At 42.2% G+C, this 9,657-nt stretch overlaps 1 protein-coding gene across 1 annotated transcript in view; it reads right to left on the reverse strand.

Moving 5' to 3' along the window:
- Nucleotides 1-2,853, reverse strand: part of CDH11 (cadherin 11) — a 64,110-nt gene extending 61,257 nt beyond the window's left edge. The window contains exon 1 of the mRNA XM_019505531.1: nucleotides 2,702-2,853. The gene's annotated coding sequence lies outside the window, so the exon portion shown is untranslated. The remainder of the gene's footprint in view (nucleotides 1-2,701) is intronic.
- Nucleotides 2,854-9,657: the final 6,804 nt, after the last annotated feature.

The raw sequence follows: 9,657 nt of genomic DNA on the forward strand, positions 1-9,657 counted from the left end.
GCCCAGACAGAGTGTGTTATGTGAACAAGCTCACTAGAGGCGTTCTGTCGACACTCTGCTCCTTTGTTTCAGTAACAATAGTTGGACATAAATATTTTACCTTGGTTACTGTTTGATTATTTGGATACTGAAACACATTTGCATCCCAGAATAGACACAGCGGGAGTGAAATCTTTTAAGAAAAAAAGCTGCTTCAAAATTAAATGGAGAATTTCAAGAGCCATATGGATATTTAGGTTGACATGACAATCAACAAGGCAATGCTTGTTCATTCTTCTTTACAGGGAGGCAATTCAAATCCCAAACAAAGTGGATATCCTGAAATCACTCTGCAGGGAGTCTTCTTTTAGAAAGGGCTGCATCCTTGGGAACTTCCCTAACTCTGAAATGTAAAAGAGCCCAAGGCAGTTAACAGGGGTGTTTGCAAAATAAGATACTGATTAACTCAAGCCAAATATGGACAAACATACATTTTAACCACTTTAAAAGGGAGGGCCAGTCATTCCTCAGAAGCAAGAATCAGCTGTTCTATCTGCTTATCTACCTGGGTCCTATGAATTAATTCAGAGATGTCAAACCCACCTGAGACCCCAGACTGGAGTCAGACCATTGGGCTCCCAGTCTGGAATGTGGGTTCAGCCGCCATGGCCATCGCAGTGGCAGTGAGTCTGGAGATGGTAGTGGTGGGTGTGGGAGAGGGGATATGAATGCATAGCAATACTTGAGGAGTGGCAGCAACAAGCAAACTTGCTGCTGGTGGCCATGGCCAGCAGGGCCTCCATGGCAGGCCATAGCTCCAGGCAGGCCAGATGGAGAAGTTCCATAATCCATATTATTGGCATTGCTGAGTTAGTTAAATCACTCTAACTTTGAAATGAATGAAACATGACTACACAGGTATCATGGCAGAATCATGCAGACGTAACAGTTGCATTGTAACAGCTTATATTTGTTTCCTTTGGTAACACAATTGTCACATCTGTCTATATGTTTAGATTTAGGCTTCAAATAATTTTAATTTCTTTTTACTTTTTTCAAGTGCAAGTGGTGGGTCTTTTATTTTTCCTCCAAGTCTGTTATTAAAAGAAAATCCACTTTGGAGTGCAGTTCTGAGCCAATAATAAATCAGAGCAGAAGTAGGCCCGAGGAAGCCAGAATAAGAAGGGGTGCCCCAATAGATAAGCTAAACCAGAACTGATTAATTCTATTTAGAGCCTTGATAACTGAAGTTCAGGTATTCACATGCACATGGAAGGCCTAATCCTACTTCGACTGAAATTGATTTCCAAATCCTACTGATTACATATTCCAGGGTCTGCCCAGAACCATTCATTTAGAGCAAGTTCTTGTTTTTCCTTTTTAGTGCAGATTTTTGTGCTATACACATGTGAACTGCAATTGTTTGAAGTCATATCCTGCACCCTTTACTCAAGCTAAAGCTCTTTATCTTCATTCTTAGAAAATCAGAAGGAGGAAAAAACACAGGTAGCAAAATTTAGCTCTTGAATTTTGGTAAGGAAGAAGCCTTGTGAGAGACACAAAAATACACAGAACAACTTCTTCCTAGTTTAAAGGAAGGTGCACATAGATTTCTTCAAGAAATAAAATGAGGTGCTGTCAGTAAAGCTACTGAATCCATTCTGTTGCAGCACAACACTAATTGCTGCAGTCTACCTTAACAACTGAGCGAATCTCAGATAGACACATCCTGTGTATCTGTTCACAGGGATGTTGTAGTGTACTGCCTATTTGGCTGCCAGAAATAAGGTTATCATCATTCAAGGACATTTCCACAGAAATGAAGCATCTGTCAAGCAGGACTTCAGTGCCCCAAATGTAAGAAGCTGAGAATGAGTCAGCTAGACACAGGGCTTATATATTCTAGCCTTATATATTTTATTTAAAGCAATTCAAAAGCTTCTTTACATCCAATGTTGTTAAAAGTGACGTTATGTACAGATTGCAGGTTTGTGCTTTCATTTTAGAAAACTATGGACAATTCTGTATGCAAGAAGTCTCACCTCAGGGGAACTACTCATACCAGTAATAGGACATCAGAAAATCAAAGACTGTGAGAGGTTAAAGACTGACGGCAGAAGCACTAAGCAGCAGAACCAAACCATTTTTAAAGTCTGTAAGGTTTTCCTGGCTCCATATTGTCAGTAGTGTCCTTCTCCTAAGCCCAACAGTCAAGATCAAATTCTCATGTAACACAAGCATAAATGACTGTTTTAAGATTAATGACATGCAGAAGGTAAAAAACGGAGAGCTAATGAATACCTTGTCCATGTAGACTTGAAATTAAAATATTACAGAGCATCACATGTGACTGATATGATTATCAGCCCTTGTTTTAGAAAATTCTTTACTGTCACTCCAGCACCCTCAGTGTTGTGTCTTTTGGCAAGTTTGCAAGAGATGCTGTGAACTTTTAAGCACAAAATGAAATGTGTGCAATTTGAAGATTGCAACTTGTTAAGGAGTGCTTTATGGGACCATCTCAACAAGATAGTCAACATCTTAGGACATACTTTGCCTGAGCAACATTTAATGCCAGTGGACACATGCTATGAAGAAAATTAATAGGTAAAAGAACAGGTTACTAGTTACTGAAATTTGGAAGCTTTTGTAGCAACAAAGTGCCACCTGCTCATACCTAAATTATCCAGTTTAAGTTCATAGAATCAGATTTCTTACTCACCTTCATCCATTGGTAACTTGCTGCCAATTTATATAACATATTCCACCCATTGGAATGGCTGCTTAATGAGTCTGTGATGATAGTGCAGATATATGTTTTGTGCTGCCACTTATCCAATAGCTCAGTTCTTGCTGCAAAGAATGAAAAGCTCATTTGAAATCACAGGCAACATTGCAGCCACAATAAAACAAAAGACCCCTCCACCATCCCCAAAACACCCTAATTTTTAAGCCACTCATACAGCTCAATGATATTTGGAGACTGGTAGATATTTTATATATATATATTCTTATATATATATGTGTGGGGGGGGGGTGTATACACACACACACACGCTAGTGACAGAATTAACAAGAAATGTTATCCACACAGGCCTTTATTGGAAAAATGTTCCCATAATTAAAGTTCTGGAGGTCATATCAATATCCTCTCATATCTTTCTCTCTACCTCCTGGACAAATAGGATCTATCAGGAAAAAATGTGCTCTGGAAACATTATTCAATGCAACAGACACTGTAGAAAAAAAAAAAAAAGTAACAGTACAGTTGCAATTCAAGTGTTGTTGGCCAATAGGAAGATGCTTCCAGCATTTCTAAGTGCTTTAAGGCATATTAGAAAATCAGTTACTTCAGAATTGTGACTAAGAAAAGGTATTCAATGGGAACTGCCTGTATATTAGTGAACATATATTTCTATAGTAAGCTCTACTGGGGAATTGGAAAATAAGCAACAGCTGCCTTTGCTGACTGGCAGGTAAATGGAGTACACCTATAATTGGCAAGGCAATGCCACGGTCCTAGCAGCTTCTTTGGAAGACAAGAGAATTACCTGTATTTACATTATTTGATTTGCTCAGATGTCCTAGAGCTAAATATGGCTTTCCTGATGCTTCTATATAGCTTAGATGGAAGTGTAGCCTACTAGCAAGAACAATTATTTTCTGACATTTTCATTTGCACTTTCCTTTCCATACAAATATAAACAGTAGTTGCAGGAGAAGGAAATTAAACCTCAAGTACTCTTATTCCTACTTAAAAACTAAGCAGCAGCAAAACATAATAAAACAAAAATGGAATAATACACTCATTTTACAGAGCTAAACAATTCTAAACATGCTATAACAACAGATTAACCCCTGGGAAAGGTGCAAAGGCTTCGTAGTAACTGAATAGCTGAGGGATTACACAATGTTCACTCTTCATTTCTTATATAAGCAGATGTGTCCAACCTATAGGTGCCAGCCTACTCCTAAAGATAGCTACAATATAAAGTAGTTTCCTAACATTTCTTCCAGGTTGTGGTGAGTTAGAATGTTTCTCCCAAGCTCCACAGGTATGATGTCTTTCTCTAAACTCAGATATTGTATCCATTCAGTTTCACAGCCAATGTATAATTGGTCTGGCTATGACTTCATTAATACGATTAAAAGAATGGGCATTATTTCGCAGATTAAACACATGTTCTTAATCTCACAAGTGCAAAAATGACAAAGCTAACCAAGATGACACATAGAATGGGTATATACAGCCTCAATGGAGAGCCATTTGACCTCTCTTAGAAATATCACAGAAATGGTAGATGCCTGGAAGACACCTTCAGGGACTGAGTCCAGACAAGCATAGCCATGTGGTATGTGGTGCCACAGACCTGTCTGTGATGCCACACACCACGCATTCAGGCACCTCCTATGCTGCTACCTTGAAGTGTGGGGATGGCGGGGTGGGGTTGACGCTGGAGATTCCGGGGTCAAAAAAAGCCTGTGTAGAAAAAAAGCGGGGTGGCACACGTGGCTGCAGCGTGCACCAGCCAAAAACAAAGCCCGGCCTGCCGGAGCTACGCTTAGGTTGCCAGCACGGCTCCCAGCTGCAGGAGTCTCACAGCTGCAGATTCCCCAGCCCCCAAGATCCCAGGTAAGGCTGCTGTGGCCAGCACAGTTGCTGGCCCTAGCCTCCCCTACCCCACATGTGGCTTAGGCATTCCCCAGGGACAAGTAACAGTGGCACAGGATGTGCCGCTACTCCTAGTTCATGACAAACCAAATATCCGCACTTGTCTGGACATGGCCAGTAAGGTGTGAATGCTCACTTTTGATCCAGATAAAACATAGACTCTACAGGTACTTACAGGCAATATATTTAGATTGACCTAGCTACAGTTAGGTCAATCTAAATATCCAACTGTGTAGGCATTCAGAGAATTTAAACAGCCCAAAACATGGCACCTGATCAAAATTAATTCACCTCAGGAGGTGCATGAGCCTAGATCGAGAAAGAGTTAAACCAGTCTAGGAAAGGGCCAACCCAATTTTGCTAATGCTTGCATGCATTTGCAGCTCAACCACAGGACAGGGAAAGTCTAGCCTCTTCAGCTGACCCCCTACCCTTACTGGGCTATATTTAATCCCCAGGCCATGACTGGGCAACCATATCCATGGACTCTATTCCCTGCTCCCCCCTCCCTGAGTTACATGGCTCCCAGTGATAGAAAATGCCTGTACACACTGCTCCTGGTCTATGTTTAAGTGGCTTAAAGTAAGCTGCATGAACACAGACTGGGTGCAGTTCATGTGTATTTGGGATAATTCTTCGTATGCTAAAGACCACCCACTTAAAAAAAAGAAATTAACTGTTTGATTACCTAAGGGAAGATATTGGTATAAAAAATATAGTTGTTGGATCCCTACAGATTTTGATCATATAAATTCTATCACTTAGGGAAGTTCATAAATGCTTACTGATTCTCATTGTGTTTGAAAGTGAAACATCATTTTGTTCTAAAATTGCATTGCCCATCTATTACTATTACCATGTATGGGCATGCATGCCTGTACTATGTGTATGTGTAAACTATCTATATCAGCAGCTGCACTCATATACTTAGTTTATGTATATTTATAAAATAAATCCTCTTGTATTTTCATTTTATGTTCTTAAATACATGTCCTTATATAAATATTTTAAGTATAAAATTCTAAACTAGTTTTTCAGTCTTTCAGAAAATATTACGTACCTCTTTCGGCACTGACTACATTAAAAATATTAAAGTCTAATGAAAGCAGTTTACCATTAGTAGGCATCAGACTAATGCTAAAATAAGGTTCAATCCTGTATAAATATCCAGGAAGAGTTTTCTTACAACATGCAGAACTCCACAAGCATATAGGTGTTAAACTGCACAGATTCCCTTAGCAACAGTAGGCCCCTAATTAAGAACGTGCATATGTAATTAGACAGAACTGCCACATTACACAGAATGAAAACAGTATGATTGTTACTCCAAATTACCCAATGACCACTACTAAAAGCTAATCAAAGAGAGATGCATCTTATGTTCCTAGAGCTAATGCTATGCAGGTGACACAATAATTACTAAGTACTTCAGCATGAAATAATTACAGTAGGACAATTGCTGTCCTCAGTTATACTTGTTCAAGCTGGGTGAAATCAGTGGGAATGCACAGGAATAATGAAGGAAACAGTCTAACCATGTAACCCCCAATAAACTGGATTATCCAAAGAAAAATCTAAGTCTGTATTTCTACTAAAATAATAAAACTGTGTACGTTTTCAGAAGTCTGCTATTTTTGCTTACATGACAAATTATTTTCTTTACAGATGTTTAAACATTTCCTAAATATTTAAATAATAAATATGTGATATAGCTGTGGGCCAGCTGTATGTTTTGGTCTCTTAAGATTTTCTTTCTTGTAATGCTTTTACTATATCTTGTACAGATATAAATTTCTCATATAAAATATTTATAATTAACACATTACCTCAGATCCTGAGTTTTAACCTAGACCTACACTGCTCAGGAAAGGTTTGCTAGGATGGTCTTTATGCCTAGGTACAGACATGATACCTATTGCATGCAGAAAGCACTCTATAGCTGTAACAGAACAGACATTCATGGCTCATAGAGCATTTTTAAAATGGTGGATCCCACTCTAAGTTAACCCTCGATGGATGTGCTATCAGACTAAAGCGCTTTAGGTTAGAGTGGTTTTTTGAACGTCTGAGCTATATCCCATTAGGTGTTAAACTAGATTGCACTTGCTAGCATCCCAGAGGCCCCTTGCAGGGCAGCATGCTCACCTCAGGCAGAACTTGTCTACTCTGCCTGAGCACTGGGCTAGCCCTGCCCCCTCAGCTGTCACTGACCTGAGTCAGTGACAGCCTCTGATTCTAGTCCCATGTCCACCCTCCAGCCGGCTGTGAGCTGTGGCCTGGCAGGGGCGGGGAGGGGAGAAGGCGGATTTCTGTCTGACCAGCCACCCCAGCCCTATGATGTGCTGCAGCCAGGCCAGGGGGCTTCTTTGCTCCAGCTGCAGCCAGGAACTGCAGTGCAGTGCCACCTTTCACCATGCAAGGAACTGTGGCAGGGCAGGCGGTAAAAAAGGAGCCCCACTGCCAGAAGCGCTACCCCAGCTTCCCAACTTGGGTCTCGATGAGTGCTGGGCTGGGCCAGATTCCTGCCCCCCAAATCGGGGAGGGGGGGGTCTTTTTCCACCCCTCCCCCTGCCAGAGTTCCTGGTGCAGCAAAAGCAGCACAGCCCCACATTACCACTCCAGCTGACTTTCTGTGTGGAGCCGGGTTTTGAGCAGAGGGGGGGACGTGTGTGTGTGTGTGTGTGTGTGTGTGTGTGTCTTCACCCTGACCCCACTGGGGCCATGGCACAGTGGAGCAAGGAGTAAAGGTGCCACTGCTGGCATTCGGTGAGGCATGGGACATGCACATACATGTATGTGTGTGCGTGCATCCATGTGTGCGTGGGTCTCCAGCCTGGCTCGGAGTGGGGCCATGGCATGGTGGGAACTGGAGCTGCTACCACTGCCACTTCCACTGCTGCTGGCATTTGGCAGAGCATAGGGCTTCGGTGTGTGTGTGGATGCATGTGTGTATGTGAGGTCATGGTGCATCAGGGCAGGGAGCACAGCAACTGCTGCTGCTGCTGTTCTTGCTTGGTGGGGTACAGGACTTAGTGGGGAGTGCCTTTGTCCAGGCTGGCCTGAGTGATCCTGTTCTGAACCCCTCTTACCTCCTCCCCAGTCTATGGCAGATCCCAATAGGACAGATGCCTTCATCCCCCATCACGGTTCTGAGATGACTGTGGGCCTGCCTCTGCTGGAATTTGGCAGACAGGCTCCTCTGCCTGGATCCAGGCCCCCGGGTGTCCTCAGCCTGGCCCAGAGGTCCCTTTCAGGCCTGCTTCTCTGTCATTCTGTGATTCCTACCACTGATGGAGCAGTAAGAGGGAAAAACTGCTCCCATGCACCAGGCAGCCAATCAGGGACGGCTTGCCCATTTGAGTTCACATAGGAGTCTCCAGCATCCTGGACAGTCTGTGGAGTATGCTGGGGGGCATGCAGGAGCTCCAATAGATACAGCACTTATGTCATGGGCTTTTTGAACATCTCTACTTAGCCTATGTCATCCCAATCTTTGTCTGGCTAAGGGCCGAGCCAGTTCAGTGGGATACGTTAAAGAAGTTTAAATGATGCTCTAACTTATGTTAGTCACCTCACGCAGGTGATTTGGCAGTCACAAATCAGCATAGTTTAAGGAAGCCAAGCCTTCTTTGCCAAAAGCTGGTAAGGGAGGAAAGCAATGGGGTCCCTCTTCAATGAAAAGAACCACCTTTCATCAGGTATACTGGCTTAGATCTAGAATGCACAAGGGTGTTAGAAAGATCAGCCACACTATATCCTAAGGCCTAGGCAAATTTATTTCACACAAACTATCCAAGTGCATGCCCAGATGATAAAAGTTTTGCAATCTTGTAACTGACTGAACATGTCAGATATGCATGAAGGTCCAATATTATAAGGAAATGAACACTTCCTAGAAGCTGTATGGAGTCCTTAACTTCCCTTGCTTTTAACCTTCAATGAGAATGCTTTGTAGCAGGAGTTCCCAAAGATTTTATTTCGCAACACGGCAAACTATGGCCCAGAAGTGGCTGTGGCCCAGCAGTCACAGCTGACCACACCTGGAATTTCTGGCTGGAAGACTAGTAAGGATACCCTCACCCCCTGCGCAGTGGGGTGGGCCAAACCCTGCACTGCCATGGGCCCTGCAAAAGGAGCCTCTCCGCCCAGCTCTAGAAGGCCATGGTTTGCTGGTCCGCAGCCACTTCTGGTACGGCAGCTGACCATGCTGTGGACCAGCAGCCATCCTGCCACAGTCCGAGGATTGAGAGGCCCTGCTTTATAGAGTCAGAATATACATTTCAAAGGAATCACAAAAGAAACTTCTACCAATGGTAGGTAGCACAGCTGTTTGTTTGGATTTACTGCAAAGCAATGATAGAATTGCCCAAGTATGACTTTGTGGTGTTGATGTTCATGCTTTTGATGACCACCTGATGCCTTTACATGCTCTTTCAAAGGGAGGACTTTACCAAGTCATACCAGTAAACAATCTTAGCAAATAGGACAATGTTATAGCCGGTATCTTTTTTTAAAACAATTGCCAAAAAATTATTAAAGGACAAAGTAAGGGCAATTATTGCAAAATATTCTTAGAATATACACCAATATAATTTTAAACACATGCAGAAACATTGGAATTGTGCAAGTATTGCAAATGCTTGTCTATTTGAACAGTTTTGAAATGAATTTACATCAGCCTTTCTCCCCCTCTAAATTTCCGTTCTGTTCACATCAGAGACATCATTTTAAAAATATTGAGAGAAAATTTCAAAGTTTCATGAACAATTATTCATGGAAGACAAATCTGAAATTTGCATAAGTATTTGGATCAGAAACACTTCTCACTCACCTCACCCCACCACAGAAAGTAAATCAAGGACACTGACAGACTTGGGGAAAAAACGGTGCTCTACTGGAAGTAGCAACATGTTAAATCCGATCCAGCTCTACAGCATGTGGATGGATTGGGTGCTTCAGTGGATTTTTCCAAAGCTGATTCAATCTGTTATTAGATAAAAGCACCA

The sequence above is a fragment of the Gavialis gangeticus genome, unplaced genomic scaffold (genome assembly GCF_001723915.1).
Source record: "Gavialis gangeticus isolate Ggan-Ray unplaced genomic scaffold, GavGan_comp1, whole genome shotgun sequence".
Classification (NCBI taxonomy): Eukaryota; Metazoa; Chordata; order Crocodylia; family Gavialidae; genus Gavialis; species Gavialis gangeticus.